Consider the following 19203-nt stretch of genomic DNA (forward strand, 5'->3'; position numbering starts at 1 on the left):
GGAGTTTTGGCGGTGACAAGCAGAAAAGAAATCATCCTGTGCCTGGCTTTCCCCCCCAAGCAGGCAGTATGGAGCAAGCAGCCACGGGGACAGCTCAGGCCAGGTATTACACAAGCCCTTACTCAAGACTCTCTGTCTCCCTTCCCACAGGGATTGCTTCCTGGCCCACAACACACGATGCTTAAGCACTAGCTTTTCCTTGGAGAGCCAGTTTTTACCCAGATCGCACTCCCAGCCTCTTTACTTGCCCTTCCTTATCTGCATGCAACAGGACTTTCAGCTGCTTCATTCAGGGCTTGGAAGATAAAAGCCTGGGAGGGGTTCAGCTATTTCCCCCCAGGCCAGTAGATCCTGCAATAAATAGCGTAGGAAATGAGGATGGTCTGAATTCTACAGATCATTCTACACCATGCTGATGTTGGGTATTCACAGACTATTATAGCACCTAAAACTGTGTCACACCGCGACTACAGGTACAACTCATTCACCTCAGGCGTAAAGTAGAAATAACTCAGGAGAAAGCAGTAATTATTTTTTTTGCACTCGCATTTCTGGCAAATCTTGGGGCATGCTATGTGTCAGTACTAACACCATAAGTAGTCTGTCTTCTTCCTATAAAACTAAAAAATTCGATGCCACTCTAGATTCCTTAAATTCTTTATTCTGAAATTCTGCAGGTCGGGATTGTAAGAGTGATACACCCTTCTTTCCACTTTTTCCCACTCATTTCTTCTGACCCGTGAACTTCCTTACCAGCAAGACCTCAGGAACTCACTTGGCCTCCTCCCAGCCACATTTGCTTTTCCAGAATCATGTTTTCTGAGCCAGTTATGGAGTTTTAACTCATGCAAAACTTGCATGTTCTAACATAGCTTCACCTGAACATGGGGTTTATACTGACATTACTATGCTGGATGTTTCAAACACGCCACAGGATGTTTCAAAAGTCTTTCCTTCCCCTCTCAAACACATTGTAGTACCACAGGCTAAAGCACAGATGTACATATCAGCACCCCTAATTACACTTGTAACACAACTGCAATGAGGAGCTCCAGAGAGTGACTAAAGAATTACATATAAGACTAACGAGCAGGAAGTTTAAAGTTCATCAACACATGAATGAAGGTCTGCAACATATGTACATCCATGAATTGGCAGACCAGGAGATACAGCATTTAAAGATACACATCATGAGTTCAACATATGGGACTGCTAATGACTAGCACGTGACTGTACACTTAGCATAAAGTAATGAATCAATTAGCACATGATAGGAAACCATAACGAATAGCAGAACGTATGAAAGAATGCATGTGGGAATGATTAGAGGCAGATGTAACTCTGAGCCTTTGGATTCAGTAACAGAGCTCACATTTGTACAGCCATGTGTTCTACAGGATGTGGGACCTGTCCAATCTCATAATTAACCTCGTAAAAAAATGGAGAAAAACTTACTTTCCAGATGGATCAGCTCCCAAAAGCAGGTGGAGGTGGCAACATGCGGGAGAGCACAACTGCTTCTTTCCACCACGCTGTGGAGTTAGGTTAGCTCAAACCAGTCAGGTAACTACTTGCTGTTTGATCCCTGTATACACCCTCAAGCTGCTCTGCCACGTGTTTGTTTATTTATTCAGATGGCTAGATAACAACCCCAACATTTAACTGAACTCCAGACCTGTTCAAGATTGGGGAGGGGGTGGGAGGGATGTTAGTGGAGAGGCAGGAGGAGAGAAAGAGAGGTTAAAAAACCTGCAGCGTTGCATACAAGCCAGCCTCTTAAAAGGGCTTCTCAGGACCGTAGCAAGGGTTCCGACTAGGCTGGACCACCCACTCCCTTTTTTGTCCTGTATTTCTCATTGTCTATTTTTTCATCATATCAGCACGCTGTTTTGTTCTACTGACTGTCTTTCCACACCATGTTTCCCCCCGCTCTCACCTTCCACAGTCCCACAAGTCTAACAAGTCCTAGCAAGCAGATGTATTAATTAACTTCAGCTACAACCTAGCAACCTCTGACTTATCAACTATTTTGTCATGAACAACTGATGGATGCAAAATAATGCAATCATCATTCTGATTACGAGAGTTGACTGGCAACCACTGGAAGCCCTCCATGGGAAGAAACAGTTTTATTTGGGAGAATTCAATAGCACATAATATTGCACTAAATCACCGTGGTAAGACAAAAATTGTCAATCACAGAATCACAGACTGGTAGAGGTTGGAAGGGACCTCTGTGGGTCACCCAGTCCAACCCCCCCACTGAAGCAGGGTCACCCAGAGCAGGCTGCACAGGACCGCATCCAGGCAGGTCTCGAATATCTCCAGAGAAGGAGACTCCACAGCCTCCCTGGGCAGCCTGTGCCAGGGCTCCGTCACCCTCAGAGGGAAGAAGTTCTTCCTCATGTTCAGCTGGAACTTCCTCTGCTTCAGTTTGTGCTCATTGCCCCTTGTCCTGTCACTGGGCACCACTGAAAAGAGTCTGGCCTCGTCCTCCTGACACCCACCCTGCAGATATTTGTAAGCATTTCTAAGGTCCCCTCTCAGCCTTCTCTTCAGGCTGAACAAGCCCAGCTCCCTCAGCCTCTCCTCATAGGAGAGATGTTCCAGTCCCCTCACCATCCTTGTAGCCCTCCGCTGGGCTCTGTCCGGTAGCTCCTCATCTTCCTTGAACTGGGGAGCCCAGAACTGGAGACAGAACTCCAGATGAGGCCTCACTAGGGCAGAGTAGAGGGGGAGCAGAACCTCCTTCAACCTGCTGGCCACACTCTGCTTAATCTCAATACGAAGCTGGAAACTACCTGGATAAGAGAACAAACTGGCTTGGCAACAGCCTCGAAGTCAACTCCTCAGCCAGGAAGCACGTGCAAGAAGTGCCAAAGCAGGTACAGTGCCACAGGAAACAGCAATGTAGCAAGCTCTGAAGCTACCAGTACGCTCATCGTTTAATTTCAGCCAACCCCAAACCGCGAGGCAAGGCTCGGGGTCCTGTAAACCCGCCGTGCTCCAGGCATGCTTTACCAACGCCACGGTCCCAGCACTGAGCTCAGCCCAGCCCGCTTAAAGGAACTCTGGCGGGCACGTCGGCTGAGGGGGTGCCATGAGGAGGGGTAAATCTGCAGTGAAAATGATCAGCGAGAGGCAGCAGTAATTAAGCTAAATGTGCATCGGTGCACGGGATGTGATCTGATGATTCAGAAAAGAGAGCTTTCTTTGGGGATTGCCGGAAAGATGCTTACAGAAACTCTCGGGTTTCATGGTTTGGGGCTTGGCCTGGAAAAATAACGAACCACCACAAAAAACCAGCAAATCTCAGAGGAAGGCAGTGAGTCCAGGTGTGTTTGGGATCCTCAGTGCAGAGCTGACAGGATGTGGGTCTTTGCCAGCCCTCTCTTCACAGGTTTCCCGCAGTTCATCCCCACAGCCGAGGCCACCGTTGCGGGACCCCCGACCTTGCCCCCTCAGAAAATGCTCCCCGCCCCCCCCCCCGTTGAAGCGCTGCCGTGCCCGCCGCCCCCCCCGCCGCCGGAGGTTCTGACAGCGCCGCCCGGCAGCGCCCCCTGCCGCTCCCCGCCGGCACCGCAGGCCGCAGCAATGGCGGCCCCCACGGCCCACGCGTGAAGCCTTCCCGCCGACCGCGCCGCTGTCCTGAGTGAGTGGGGAGGGGGCAGGGCCGTTGGGGCGCGGGGGGGGGAAGACCCCGCCACAGTGAGCACTGTCCGCCGAGGCGCTCGGCGCTGCACAAAATGGCGGCCGCAGCGCCGGAAGGGAAGGGGCGACGGAGGAGGTGTGAGAGGGCTGAGGCGGCTCTGCGAAGGGAGCGGGGGTGGGGGGGGATGTGAGAAGAGAGGCGGGGTGGCCGCAGGCCTGCTGAGCGAGGAGCCTGGGACCCCTAAAGAGGACAAACGAGTGCAGTAGTTGCAAACGCTTCATCTCGCAGCGCGATTGCCAGGGCCGCGTTAGCGGTAACTGCACTTTAAATACACCTCGCCCGCTCCGAGAAGGCAGATGAGAGGGAAATCACAGAATCACAGAACGTTAGGGGCTGGAAGGGACCTCTGTGGGTCACCCAGTCCAACCCTCCTGCTGAAGCAGGGTCACCTACAGTAGGTTGTAGAGGACCTTGTCCAGGCAGGGCTTGAATATCTCCAGAGAAGGAGACTCCACAGCCTCCCTGGGCAGCCTGTGCCAGGGCTCCGTCACCCTCAGAGGGAAGAAGTTCTTCCTCGTGTTCAGACAGAATTCACCGAGCGGCCAGGCGGGGGTTTGGTGAAGCAGGGCCAGCGGAAAGCCAGTCAGTTGCAATAACTCATCCCCGCTGTAGGAAAGCTACCGTCAGATTTGCTTTGTCATTCAGGTACGACTTGAGAAGCGATCAGGTTGTCTTGAGCACGTTTACTATTCCGATGCTGCAAAGAAGAGCAATTGCTGTGTTTCTTTCTCTGAAAATTGAAACTCTCCAGTTTAAGACTACCCTCAGCACTAAACCAGACAAGGTTTCCCCCCATCTCTTCTTCCTGGCTGCCTCCAGGACTAGCTGCTTTAGACCCAAATCAATTACTTTCTGCCGCTTCACGTGAACTCTTAAAAGCGCAAGGAGGGAGCACGTAGCACACGGTATAAGAGTGGGCTGGATTGCTTCTTTCACTGCCAGTTTTTGATAAACTGAAAGCGTTTAAACAAAAAACCCAAGCTTCCCCCTCGCAGGCTGTAGTGATAGGCTGTGACAGCAAGATGGCCCTGCTCCACTGCGCGCTGTGCTGCACCCCTTGCAGCAGGCTGAGGGGTCAGCTGGCCGCTTCAAGGTTGGTTTTCCAGGGCGTCGCGGCTTTCTGGGCACTGCAGCTGCACAGGCCAGCAGAAGGGAGGGAAAAGGGGCATGAGCACCCCTGCCAGGTGACACTTGTGTCAAACTGCACCTACGCTTTGTTTGGAGTCTAAGCTTTGACTCAAATTTGAGCAGTAAACCAATGTTTCGTATCGTGCAGGAGACCGTGTGAAGGGTTCTCAAACTTGACTGGGGGTGCGGTAGAGGAAGACACATGCATGTTGACAGATAACAAAATGCTGCTTTTCTGGCAGCTTAGTGCCTAGAGATCGTTCTGTCTTAGTTAAGACTTGACAAGAATTGCTGTCCTTGCTATCTCAACATAAGAATTTAAAATGCCGAAATATCCAAAATCAGCCAAATTCCATTAAACACAACGTACAAAGAAAAGTTGTCTTAAGCAAGCAACGTAGCAATTTTAAAGTTGTTGCATTTATTCCCCTGAGGAAGAAAGGATTCTAATCAAGAGGTTAGTCAAACGTAATGTGTCATTTTTTTCTTAGATGAGCTTCAGTTTAGACTACTGTAAATTGAATGAAAACACATGGAGAATGGAGATAAGAAGCTTTCAGGATTAAAAGAAAAAATAAAATCCAAACTCTGCGTTACTGTCTTATAGCTTTTACCAAGTAGTACTTTGCTGTTGCAATGCTGAAATTAATGAAGTGTGCATGGATTTTTGCTGCACATATTTTACTTCAAAGCTGTTTATTCCTGAGAAGCGGAGGCTTTGCATGTCTGTTGATACACAAAAGTGGCCTGGAAAGTACCAATACAAACTTCTGGGTTTTGACTCAGTGCCAGAGGAGCAAAACAACATCCTTACCTTTGCAGCTGTGACCACAACATAAAATTAAGCTGGAGGAAGAGCTGATGCTGGGGGTTGTTTCACTACACTTGAGGCACTTCAAGTGTTGGAGCTGACACGAAGAGACAGGCCCAGGCATGCCCTTCCTAACAACATGGCTGTTAGGGCACTTGACCTTTCTTTTATATGTGCCACAGTTTAGCCAGCACAGGTGAATGAAACTTATCTGTTGAAGAGCATAGCTCCTTGCAAGCATTGTTACTGCACAGCAGTTCCTCTTATTTGCCTGTACTACCTTACCTAGTCTGCAGCACGGCCCTTAGAGCAGCTCCAAGGATGATCTGGTGGCAGCCCAACTTGTGGTTGTTCTGAGAATTAGGAGGGAGCTCTAGATACAGATCTGAAGGCTGCATCAGCTCCGTCCTACTTTTGTGCAGACACCTCACCACTTGTCCAACTCCCAACTGTACAAGTGCCACAGAAACAGAAGTCAACAGCTGATGGGCATGAACACTTGATGTTGAAATGCTTGCATATTCGAGTGAGGGGGAGAGGAGCTGGGGGGGGGGGAAGGGGCCTTTGCTGGATTTTTCTATTTGTCTATAATGCTGTTAGTGACTCAGTCTACAGTTTTGAGCGGTGATTTTGCATAACTGAGGAGGCTGCAGAAAAAGGCTATATTGTTTCTCAGTTTCTGGAAGTAAGCAGCAGTTACATGACTGTAAAGCTAGTGTGGGAGCTCACCTCTAGAAGACGCAGCCTTACTTTTTTCTACTCAGCATATCATAAGGAATAGAAACTATCTGAGAGCGTACTTCTGAAAAGTTACCCGATACACAAGAAGACTTGAAATTTTACAAACACGGTTCCAGTTGTCAGTTCAGAATTGCTTCTTAGTCTTTTCCCTGTTGTGAGCAACTTGAAAATCATCACCAGCTACTTATGCTGACATTTGCTCTTAAGGGACGCTTTCTGGTATTAAAGTGTCTGTAGTTAAGTGATAGAATACTTCCATCTGGTGGGGTGGTGGTGGTTTTTTGTGTTTAACAACTGCACAGCAGTAATAACAGTTCTATTTAAACTCCCCCCACTTCCCCCAGGGCAGAGTAATTTTCTGTTCTTGGTGTTTATATATTTTCATTAAGTGATTGCACAGCATACCACCAGCTAAAATACATAGTCCCTCTTTCTGGAGCTGTCTCGGAGTACTCTGCATATCCTCAGTACACAGCAGATAATTTGGATGGGTTTGCCCTGCCATTCTCACCCCTCCCTACACCAAATAAAAAGTCATTCCTGCTATGAATTTGATCACTACACTAAACATAGTAAGCCAAATTACCCATTACCTAAAAATGGATTCTGCCATCATGTTATTAGACCACTAACAGATCAAGCTGGAGGCAGGTGAACAGGGAATGCTTTCCTTTTTCATATCTGTAGCTGTATCTGCTTTGAAGAGTGGCTTTGTAAGCTTCTCCCATTAACTAACAAAGAGATAGAAATCTTCCACATCCCTGTGTGCGTTCTCCAGATGCGGATTAACTTCATTAATGGCAGCAGTAATCTCCCAGTCTGTCTGGCAGGTGTTGATCTATGCTCCAGCACTAGTGTGCATTCTCACTTTGATGACGTTAAGTGAGTTAGAGCCAAGAGTGTGCTTTTGGAGCAGATTGTCTTCACATACTGCACTTCCACAGGAGAATGCTTAACACCCTCCACAACTCATAGGTGGGAAAGTCCATGAGAGCAGGCAACAGCTAGTCTAAACAAATCACACACACGAAACCCACATAGTGGCAACACAGCCCTCAGCATCAGGTATTTTGATTTACAGACCTGTGCTTATTCTTGTTGTAGATATAGCCAGCAGTAATTTTAAGAGAGATAAAGTATGTTAAAATAATTAGAAATTGATATATTGAACTCCCCCAGAAGGAAGACTCATAGGGAACAGGAATATCCATAGGGAAGTTTGATCCAACAGAAGTCTAACACAGTACTAAAGACCTCAGACCAGTGCTTTCTAGTCTTTTAGTACTCTATAGGAGTCGCTGCAACTGGTTGTATGGTATTGATCAACACCACAAATTATAAGTGCAAACACAGGATGGTATGCTGAGATCTGGACTACTTGAAAAGACATGCTAATCTGAACAACATTCGTTTTAATGTAACCCAAAAAAAAAATCATTCACCTGAGGCTGGGAAACGTTTGTAGGCTACTTCAGAGGTAGGAGAAAATAAGACAATACTCAGAATGCAGAGACATTTGTAGATACAAGGTGACTAGACTGCATAACAAGAATTCACTTTTGCATACTGTAGGTAGAAGGAGTCCAAGTCTTGCCAGAGACACAAACAAACAGTAAAGCAGGAATTTGTGTCCTGTTCATGGCATAAGGAAACCATGTTAATGTTAACATTAAAACCAGGCACAGAAACAGAAGGTAGCAGATGAGAGAATTGTGAGACTCTACTCTGAAAAGCATCCTAGGTAAGAGTGATTGGGCCTGATTAGATGCACTTACTCAATTCAGATGTTTTCCATGTAGGTGTGGGGTTTTTTTAAGAGATTGTTGCTGGCCTGCTTTTCAACCGACTGGGAGAAAAAAAGTATAAGCCAGTAGGAGAAAGCCAAAGCTAGCCAGGTAAAAAGTCAAGGATAATGTAGATGGACACAGAATGAGGAGAACAAGCCATGAAATACCTTATTTAGGAGGACTGTGTTTTTTCTGAAGTCTTAAAATGAGGAACAGTATTGTCTTAAAAAGCCCTTCAGGTCTAGTCAGTTTGATGCAGACATCACTAAGTAAAGGTCTTTGACTTGCATACAGCCTTGCATACGCTGATCTCCTGTATCATTTTCTTCTGGCCCCTCCACAAAATCAGACCTCTCTAAAACATATCTTTTCAATGGCCTTCCCCAAGAGCAGCCTTGCCAAGCAGTAAGCAGAATCATTTTTCCTTTATGCTGCCTGCCCACCATTACTTCCAGCCATAAGGGCAGACTCTGAAGGAGTATTTGCCACATTTGATGGGACTGATGTAAGTATGTTATTAATTAGTATTCAGGGGAAGAAGACACAGCCTATCTGTCTAAACAAGTGACACAGCACTGTTTTTACATGTATCAGCCATTTGACTTTTAGCCAATAAAAGCTTTAAGCTTGAATTTTTGTCTTGGCCTCTTAGCATCATCTCTCCTTAGGATCCAGAGAGCTGCAGCATGATGTAGGTCATACACCAGCCCATTTTAACTACTAAATTTAGATGGAAGAATGATGTTGCTTATTCCACTAGGGCTGGAAAGCAACTGTCACCACTTAGAGCTACAGCACGTGAACTGCTGCAAGAAGTTTATGAAAATCATCTGTTAAACAGAAAGCAGAGAACTGCATGTGGGTTATTGGAGCTGCAGCTATCTAAGCTTAATTTTGGCATCCAGGAACATTTCCTTGTGTTTTACGGGATATGTACATTTGTGGACACAGCTGTGTAAGCACTGAGAGAGAAAACTAAAAGCCTACATGCTTCAGAGCCTGCAGTACAGTTAGAAAGATACAGCGTACTAGCGCAAGTGAAGAGCGGAAGTTGCTGTGTGTAACTTCATCACTACATTTGGTCTAGGCAATTGCATGAACACAAAGCTGCTTTAGAAGTGCTGGTTTGCTGTAGTAGATGTCTACATGTAGCGTAGTTGGAAAGCCTACCTTAAGGGATAGTTTACAATAAATAGTACCTTGAAGATTCCATGTGCTGTATAGGAGTACATTAAGAGATACTCAGTGGAAGCCATCCCACACCACTTGGAACAAGGCATGTAATAGTTTACCAAGAGCCCCATATATACCAAATAACACGCTTCAGTCCTTTTGAAAAAATAAAAATGAATCAAAACATTTTCACTTAGTTTCCTACCTAAAGTAGCTGTAGACTCCTGCTGTGAAATGACTCCTCTCGATCCTAGAAGCTCCCAGGTACCTCCTCTCAAGCCTTGATGCCTATCACCTGCTACTCTTTGTAGCTTTTCTCCTTCGAGCCTCCCAGGTGAAAAGCTTCCAGTTGAAAAATGTGCTCTTTACCTCTGCCTTACCCAGGAATGGTGGGGAGTATGTTTCTCCCAATCTTTACCCTGCTAGCTATGAAGGATTAATTCTGAAAAAATAAGTTATCTAAATTTCTGTTACATCATTTTTTTTTTTTCTTCCCAGTCAGGAATTAATTACAAATTCCACAGGCTTCTGAGTAAATGAATTGAACTCCAGTGATGTACATGAGTTACAACCACTGTTAAACACAGGGTGTTTTCTTCCCATCTTTATTACAAAATCTACAGTGATCTCCACATTGCTTCCATTTGATTGGAGCTTTGCCACCAACTTAAATAGGTAGTTTGGGTCCAAATTCATTAAGAGAATGGAAAGATTTACTCCAAATGTGGGCTGTAGTAGAAAGATGATTAGAAGCTGAGCAGTTGCTTTTACATCATGAGCATGCCCTAGCTTGATGAGGTTATTTCCTGAACCTAAACTGTAAACAAGTAACTATGCAAAGTCACAAACCTGCATATGGGATGCTGGCTGCATCTCTTGGAAATTATGACAAAAGCTAATAATCTTCACCTCACTGAAGTTGGTGAAACATTTTTCATGTACTTGACTGGAGCCAGGATTTTGCTGTAGGCGCTTGCTCACTGGCTTTGCCGGAGTTAATGCACACTGCACAGTAAATTCCTCTGAAAACTGTTTTAGCTCCTCTCTTCCTTAATTCTGCCTTTTCCTTTAGGATAGCTGAGTTTTAAAACGCTTTCCTAAACCTTTTTCCTCTGCGTTCCCCCTTTTTAAATGAGAAACTGAATCCAGCATTCTGCTTGAGCAACCTTTGGCATCACTTTTACACTGAGTTAGTCATAATCTACACGAGTATGATGTCCTCCATCAGAATTTCAAAGCACTTAACAAATATTAATTAAGTATTGCATCTCTGTGAGGTATGTAATTAATTTTATAAGCCAACACCATATAAAGGAGAGAAAAGGGTGGATTCTCACATTAGTGCATGGCCTCTTATTCATTTACAGTTATTTTCTTCATGGATGTCTAGACCTGAAGTAAGTTCCTTATGCAGCTTTTCTAATGGCCACAGTAAAAGGAACATTTGTGAAGCTGAACTGCAAGACACCTCTCATATTTCCATTATGTGAAAGCATGTCCTCTCAAATTCATTGTAAAATGGAGCTACAGTAAATCAAGTCAGTAGAGAAGACAGGTGAAGAAGTTGAGACTTGAGCTCCAGCCCTGCCTTCGGTTCGTCAGAACAGGCATTCCTAAACTTCTGTTGTCCTGTGTTTGCTTTTCTGCAGGTAGGGAAGGACTTTCTGGGTGTTGCAAGCTTCCCTTTTCCCAGACACATTTACTCTTTCTGCCTGGAAATCACATTTAGGCAGATTTTGAGGACTTCATAAATTTGTCTGGGCTTTCTGGATGTCGGGTAGCTGTGGGGAGCACACACTTCCAAACTAGTTGCTGCATGTCTGGAAACTCTGGACATTAGCACTGTGAGCATGCACTGCATTTATGGAACGTGAAGCAGCCTAGCAGGAACAGCTCTCTGTGTGTACTGTGCTGTCCAGCCATGCACAGTAAGTGCAAAACTCTTCAGAAGCAGCAGACCCGGTGTAGACATGTTGTGCAGCTACTAAGACCCTGTGCAGTCAGCCCCATGCTTTCATGGGGGAACTATGCAGTTATGTGCATATAGATTATACGTCCCCTGGCTCCTGGCTGTGCTGCAGCTGTTGCATGTGCATGTACTTCTTTCTGCCCATGAAATCCTCTGCAGACATATGAGATTCCTGCCCTACTAGCTTGCATCCTTACATCCACGCTCCTCCAAAGCAACAATGATCGGGACCTGTACTTGTTCCCCTTCTCCCTTTGATTCCCCCTTCCCTTCTAATGACAAGTCCTTGCACTGAGCCAGTGCTTCCATGAGACACCCTGAGACAATTTCACAGTTTGCTGCCGCCAGAAGAGAGAGGTGGCAATCCCCAGTTGTTTGCCCTCCCAGCAGTCCTTGCTCTGGGTCATCCCGCTGCTTACCTTGTGCTTGTGCTGGCATGCGTTGGGTCCCTCCGTTAGCCACTGTGACCTATTAGCCTGGAAGAAAAATAGCAGAAAGGTGGATAGCTTTGTCTGGAACAGTGAGGTAAATCAGCTGACTAAATGGCAGAGATAAGGTGAAGGATCAGAGGAGTAAGCGAGCTGCTGCAAGCGCAGCTGGGAGGCTGGGAAAGAGATGGAGAGACTTGACCTCGCACTTTTGTAATAGTGACTTGTTAGGTCAGCTTAGCTGCCTGTGAGGCGGTAGTTTGATTTCTTTGCTTTGCAGAACAGATGCCCTGCTTTGCCTCTCTTTCTCTCCCCCTTGTCATTTATAGCTATGTCATTCAATTGGGGAAAATTCAGGTGGATTCACAGTTTTGGTCACACCACCACGTAAGAATCATATTTTTGGAAGGGCTTTCATGGATTTTCTGTGTCATAGTTTTACAGGCAATTGCACATAAACTTTCTTTAATATGCTTCTGTGGCCTCAAACCAGTTTGGTTCTTTGTTTTTCCCCAGCTATTCCTATGCTGGAGGCTAAAAGCATTTCTATCTTCATGTTCAGAAACCTCTATGCTTTTTAAACATGCTTATTCTGATTCTAAGGTATCACCAAAAAAAGCTTTGAATCCCTTGTCTTGCTCCCTTGAACTAGTTTGGAAGTTGTACCTAAAGCTAAATATAGGTCCCATATTGTGTGGAAACTGATTTGAAATTAAACAGAAATCTGAAAAGTTTCTGTTGGCTGCCTCAGAGAGTGTCAAGCACATGATGTATTCCTCCCAACCCCCTGGAAAATCAAGAAATAAAAAAATCATCAGTTTTTTCCCTACTGCATAACATCCAGCCAGATTTGAGCTGGAAAAGCTGAAAATCAAAATGTGATGAAATTCTGATTATTCCTTCAGTATTGTTTGAGAAATGATGGAAGACTTCAGCACATTAATAAAACAATTTAGACATCCGTCTGCCACAGTGGTGGAGTCAAGAAGATCAAAAGAACATTCTCATCTGTTTGACACACACACCCCGTGTTCGTTCATTAATGGCATACTTGTTGCGTAGGTTATAACTGTACACATCGTACAACAAAGCAGTGCCATGAAGTTCCCTGTCCGCAGGGAACAGAGGGAGCAGAAGAAAAAGTCTGGTTGATTAAAGCATTCTCGGCGGCTGAGAACATCACTAACTCTGACAGGGTTTGCTGTGAACTTTGAAAGGGTGGGAAGAATAACTCTGCACCAATGTCTTCGTTTGATTGTATTGTTCAGAATGAATCTCCCACTGATAAAGTAATTCCTAATAAAAGGCATTCTAGCTTTCCGAAGTCGGTGCACTCAAAGCATACACGGTGGGTGTGTGTTGACGTATCAGTGCTCTGTAAAATATGCGCAAATTAGTGGCTTGGGGTTGCCCATCTGTTTTGGTGGCATAAAGTGAAGGTCTAAGTATATGTATTTTAAACCAAACAGGACCCATTTCAGGTTCTGAAGAAGAAAGAGTGTCCATCCTTTCCTGAGAGAGGAGAGAGAGAAAACCCATTGTGTTTGACCTGATACTCATTCCGTAGTGGTCTATCCAAAGATCTAAACTTCAGCTGGAAAACAGAAAGCATTTGCTTATCTTTTTTGCTTTTTTAAAAAATATATTTCCTCACCTCCAGTTTAGGAGAATCCCAGTTGTAGCAAGGCTGACTGGGCAGATTCCAGATCAAATTTGTTCCTGGCATGCTGGTGTTGACGTAGCGGCAGTGCCTCAGAAACGAATCTGGCCCTTTCTCTCTGTGAAAGTGTAAGTGTCTTAGCCCGTTGTTTCAGAAGCGTGCAGGGTAATATGCCTTTGGATTGTACACGGCTAATCCTCTTTATACTTTGCTGACTGTAACCTGCTTAGTCTTACATGCAATGTGTTCACCGTCTTTTCGTGAGCCTGATCCAAAGCCTCTTGAAGTCAGTGGAAAGAGTCCAGACTGTTTTCAGTAGCTTTGGAGCTGACTCTGTATGAACAGCTGGTCTAGCACGGAGTCTTCTAGTTGAAAGACAAGGAAAATAAGCAGCACCAAACCGCATTGGACTCAGCGCTGTATTAGAGATATAAATGAAAGCAATGTGAAACTTGTAAAACCAGACTGGACAAAACGCTCTGAAACATGCTGCAGGGAGCAGTCTAGTGCTAGCAGGGGAATAAGTTAGCTGTTTAATAATCTCTTTTCCATAGCTTTTACTTTTCCACATATTCTGTAATGTAACAGTATTTTTTTTTTCCTTAGGCAAATAGCTGCCAGACAGCAGCACTGGAATGAGAACATATGTAGTGTTTGCTTTTATCTTACATTACAAAAGAAGTATGAATACCTTGTGTTATGCCAAGTATAAAATTACAGGTGTCAAATCATTTGGTGCTTGAAGTGCTGTGCCAGAGAAGTTATCCAGTAAAAATAGCTATGTCCTGTCAAAGCTGAGTGGTTACTGTTGTTATTACAGCACCTTACTTGATTGGCTCCAACAGTGTAAGATGGCACAGAACAAGTGTAAGAGACCAGCAAGAAGCTTGCTTAGGATCGTCCAGAGCATAGAAAGACAGGAGGATGGAAACCAGATAAACCTAAGGGCCCCAAGTGAGAATCTGCCTGGTCTGCTTCACAGTTGGTTTGAACTTTAAAAATGCTGTTAAACAAAAGCTCTTTAACATATTAGGGGGTGATTCTTACCCAGAGATCCCAAAGAATTAAAGCAGAGAGTGAGTTGTGCTTGGTTTTGGTTAAGCACATGGTCGACCTGATGAAGGTGGCTTGACTGGGTTAGACGGTCAGTGGCTGTGTTGCCTGTGGTACAGAACTCCTAGCTGCTGTCAAGTGCTTTACAAGCAAGTCATCCCTACCGAGCTGAATAAGGAAGAAGGCTGCTGTGGACCTCAACTAAGGCAGGAGGTACGAGAACAGGACATAGCAGAGCACAACACGGGGTTCTGATATGTGAATTTCTCCTCCATAGAGCACGAAGAGCCACACACACTTTGTGCGGCTGCTGGAAATTAAGTTAATACTTTTGTTCTCCGTGCCACAAAAGCTGGGTCTGAAGAAAATCTATTTAGTATATTATTTCCCTAAAGGGGGCAGAAGTACTTTTTCCAGGCTTCCAGAGCTGCAGTGAAACCTGGACAGAGATAGCCTGGTTTGCTAAATTGGGGACACGCTGCTTCTGTCAGTATAGATGTTAAGAAGTTATTAAAGGACATAGCAGCTGACAAGTGGATCTTTAATGCCTGTCAAATCCCTGAAGTTTATGATCAATGTAAAGCAGTTCATGTAAAAAAGAAACCTCTACTCATCAATTCATGTGTGTTTCCATATGAGATGTGTTTACTTGAATGATGATAATCAGAACACATTTTACTTGTAATTTTCAGGATGAATTTTGGCTGCCTTAAAAAACACTCTCAAAAAAACCAGCTCTCTTCTCCTACTTCTTGAAAACCACGGGAGTCATATTCATTGTCCACGCTGGTATTTTAAGCAAGTGGCATGCAGGGTGTGGCGAGCTACATAGTATGCCAGTCAACAGCAGGCCAAATCCTGATGCTGAGAGGCTGCAGTTGCGTTAAAAGGTCAGAAAAGAGGAGGGCATGTAGTGCACCAAAGCTTGCCTGTCCTGACGGAGATACAAGTAAGGGGTTAACAGTCACATGTGTCAATTTACAGAAAAACTTAATTTGGTTGCTCTTTTTTCTTTGCAAACCGCATGCTCATGCTGAATGCAAATGTCTCACGCTGCAGTGAGTAAGTCCATTTTAGGTTCCTTTTTCATGCAAGTTTTGTTCCTGTTAATCTGTGAAAAGACCGTACCAAAAATCAGAACCAGCCATGAAGGATAAATTGGGGTTGTTTTTGATTTCTGAAAAAAATAACACTGCAGTAGGTCTGTCAGTCAGTAGATCAAAGGATGCATCTAGTGTACCTCGGTATGCTGTAACATGAGCTATTTGTTCAGTAGTTAGCTCTAGTTAACTAACATGACTATTCATTCTAAAATAAGCACTCTGGCAGTGTTTGCTCCCAGGCAAATACTTGTTCTGCTACAGTTCTTTCTCAGCTCAGCTGCCTCTGATCCACTTTGCAAGTACCGGAGCAGTTAGCCTTTGTAGTCATGAGAGTCATGAGAGTTAATTACCACTCATTTTGTTCACTTTTCTGCATGGCCAAAAAGCTTTTATGTCCTTTACATGGTTCAGGAGTGGAAAGACTGCGTTAAGAGACTGTTTCTTGTGCAATATATGATTAATAGTTGCCAAGAAGTGGTCTGCCACTTGCATACGGGCAGGTTGGTGGCTGTGCAGCTGCACTGCTAATTACATAGCTGGGCTGGTTGAGCGTCTGACAGTGGAGATGGGCTCCAGGGCCCAGCAGGAGGTCGAGGTTAGGTAAACTGGGCCACCTGGGAAGAGGTGGCTAGACATGGCATCTGGGGACAGATGGGATGGATCTGCTGGGCATGGCAGCTGGACATGTGGAGAGTACAGCTACTAGCCGTGATCCAGGCAATGAGTAAGGAGCGGAGGAAGAAGTTAATAGCAGGCTAAAGCAATTCATGTAGCAACCAGCTGTGCTCAGCGTGGCCCTTTGGTATTGGGCTGGACTCCCTTCGCTTTGGGAGTGGTTGTGGTAGTGGGAGAGGAGCATATATTATTGTTTAGCTTTCATATCAGTCCAAGAAAACTAGGTTCATCTCCCAGCCCAAAAGCGTTGTCCCCACCAAAGAGGACATTTAAACACAGTGCTCTTTAGAGGCTGTGGCCTGCAGTAGCAGGAATTTCAGCAGAGACCACATACTTTTAGCATCTCTGATCTCTGGGGTTTTTTACATGAGTTATGTTTTTTCCTTTTCAGCTAAATAAACCATAGCGAAAAGCCTTTCACTGCGTCCTGAGATGTTCTCAAGTGCTCTTGTTTCCAAGGGTGACTTTACTGGGGGCAGTGATGCAGTCTCAGAACAGCGTTCTTACGTGTCCCAGTTACAGATTTACTTCCCATGCTGCTGACAGCTTGATTTGTGAAAGAAAAAAGGACAAAATAGCAAAACAAAACTCAACCCACAGCCTGTGCAAGAGAGAAAAACACAGACTTGCTGTGCTACAGAGGAAGTGTCAAACACAAACATTTCAAAGGAGGAAAGCTTCTAGTCTTCGTGTACATGATAAAAATCCTTTTACAAGAATAAGTCACATAACTGTAACTATTTTTAAGCTTTAAAAGTTTCCTGTTTAATACCTGTGGGATAAGTCTGTGCAGCTAGCTGGAGGCCAATTTTAACCTTGGACCATTGAAATCTGTTGACCTGTGGTTTCGTACAGAGCTGGCCATTGTTTTTTTTCCTGCTTTGAAATAAGGGATATCTGGGAAACCTCTAGCACACCCCACCAACCCCCCACCCCCCCAAAAAAAAATAATCACATGACTGACTCGACTCTGGACCTGTTTTACTTAGCTGCCTAGTTTTGCAAAGTAGCCAGATATGGAAGATGTTGCTTAATTAAGCAGATGCCAGACTTCTCCATGATGCTTTTATACTGAACCTGATGGCTACTAAGAGGACATTAAGTGCATGTGTAATTCCAGAGCTGTTTCATTCTGGTTTGAGACTAAGCAGCAGCTGTGGAAAGAGAAGGCTGAACTGCGTTGTTCTGCTGTTGAACAAACAGTTTTATTTCTAAAGCAAAGTCTTATGGCAGTGCACTGCAGGGCTCATGATTCATAAAGCTGGTTGAGTGCTGAAGGGAGCTGTGTCTTGATTTGCGGCTTATAAAAACAGGAGTTTGCTAATAAATGCATTCTTCAGAATTACAGTCCAGGACATCGTTAAAAGTGGAGTTCATGGCTTTGTCTTGAACAGTAGCCTCCTATGATTACTGCATACTGTGCTTTTATGATAGGTGAGACAGCTTCCCCCTGGCCACTTAGTTATGTCACCAGTAAATGGAGAAAAAGAATTGGGATGACCCAGTGTAGAAGGGGTAAAGCAAACAGCAGAGCACTGCCGTTGACGAAACAAACTTGCTTTAAGCGCATTCTCTAGTTAGTCTGAGTCATCGGTCCTCGAATATGTTTATTCTCCTCTTCCTCCTCCGTCTTTCCCTAAGCTGTATTACAAAGCCGTGCTTTGACTGGAAGCTGGGGTGCATTAAGGGGCGCTCAGGAGAGCAGGCACGGATGGAGACTGTGGGGAGGGACTGAGCCAAGGTACTGAGAAAGACGACAGGAGCCCAGGTTGCAAGAGCTGCTGGAGTCAAGTGTTGCTTCTTAAGAAGGGCTCTGGAAGAACGTACCCAACTGTGGGTAGGCCATACGTTAGTTCAGCAGCTCCCTAGGTGCCTGTTCCCTGTACTGCCTTTCTACCTCCCATCCCTGGAGTTGCCCCTGTTGCTTCCTCCTGATGTAGGCTTTGGTCTTAGGGAGTTCCAGGCTGGTTGTTCCTCTCCCTGTCATCTCCCCGTCCTCAGTGCTGGGAATTTCAGCTTTAAGTCCAGAATCTTGAGGGGAAAAAGTATTCCCTGGTTACAAAACGGAATGAGTCAAACATACCTTTAAATTGCCACATGTATTTCTGGCAGGAGGATCTGAGCCCTGCAGATCAGAGCCAAGTGCGGCAAACAGTGACCATCCACAGAAACCAAACTAAATATGGTCGCTCAAATGGTTACATTTTAAAACTACAGATGTATTTTGGTAAGACTTACAAGAGACACAGAGGAATTGATTTTCCAGAAATACTAAACTAGGAAGTGTTGCTTAGTTGTTCACAGTGCACAATTTTTCATGAAGTCAGCCAAATACACAGTTTTGGGGATGTGCTTCTAGTATGTGTTGAGCTCAGGAATCTGCCTTTGCCAACTTAATTCCCTTATCAGAACATGTCAGAAATGTTTTCTTCTCTTAGCATATCTGTATATGCATGTGTGTTTGTATATGTTTTCGTGTGTGTGTGTCCTGTTATTAACAGTCAGCATTAACTGTAGGCATCAGGGATGAAATGGACTGTAAAATTTCTGTGCCATCTGCCCAAACAGCATACTGGCTTCAAAAAGAATACTCAATTGTTTATGAAAGCTAGACTGGATAATGAGGATGATGAAGTCTGGGTGAGAGAAAAAACTAATTTCTCAACTGGCAAACTTTTTTGAAAATCAGAAATTTCTGCTATTTGATATGCTGTCTTTCAAGTGCAGGATTCCAGTTTTCTGCTTCATAAGAACACTGTTGGAACAGCATGTAGATTGAGCAAAACAAAGCTAACGGTATGACAAAATGTTTTGATATATTGTCCTAATTGAGGAGAGGATTTCTCACCCCTCCATGGAAAAGACCTGCTTGTCAGCATAGGCTGAGGCTGCAGCAGGCCCGGTTTTGGTGGCAGCAGCTGTGTCGCTGGTTTTGCTCTTCCGCAAGAACCGCGGGGTGAAAG

General features: G+C 44.8%; 1 protein-coding gene across 1 annotated transcript in view; it reads left to right on the plus strand.

The window, feature by feature from the left end:
- Nucleotides 1–3566: 3566 nt before the first annotated feature.
- The window catches only part of COA1 (cytochrome c oxidase assembly factor 1), a 56045-nt gene continuing 40408 nt past the window's right edge, over nt 3567–19203 (plus strand). The window contains exon 1 of the mRNA XM_075418572.1: nt 3567–3652. The gene's annotated coding sequence lies outside the window, so the exon portion shown is untranslated. The remainder of the gene's footprint in view (nt 3653–19203) is intronic.

Source organism: Opisthocomus hoazin, chromosome 4, assembly GCF_030867145.1.
Source record: "Opisthocomus hoazin isolate bOpiHoa1 chromosome 4, bOpiHoa1.hap1, whole genome shotgun sequence".
In the NCBI taxonomy this organism is placed as follows: domain Eukaryota; kingdom Metazoa; phylum Chordata; class Aves; order Opisthocomiformes; family Opisthocomidae; genus Opisthocomus; species Opisthocomus hoazin.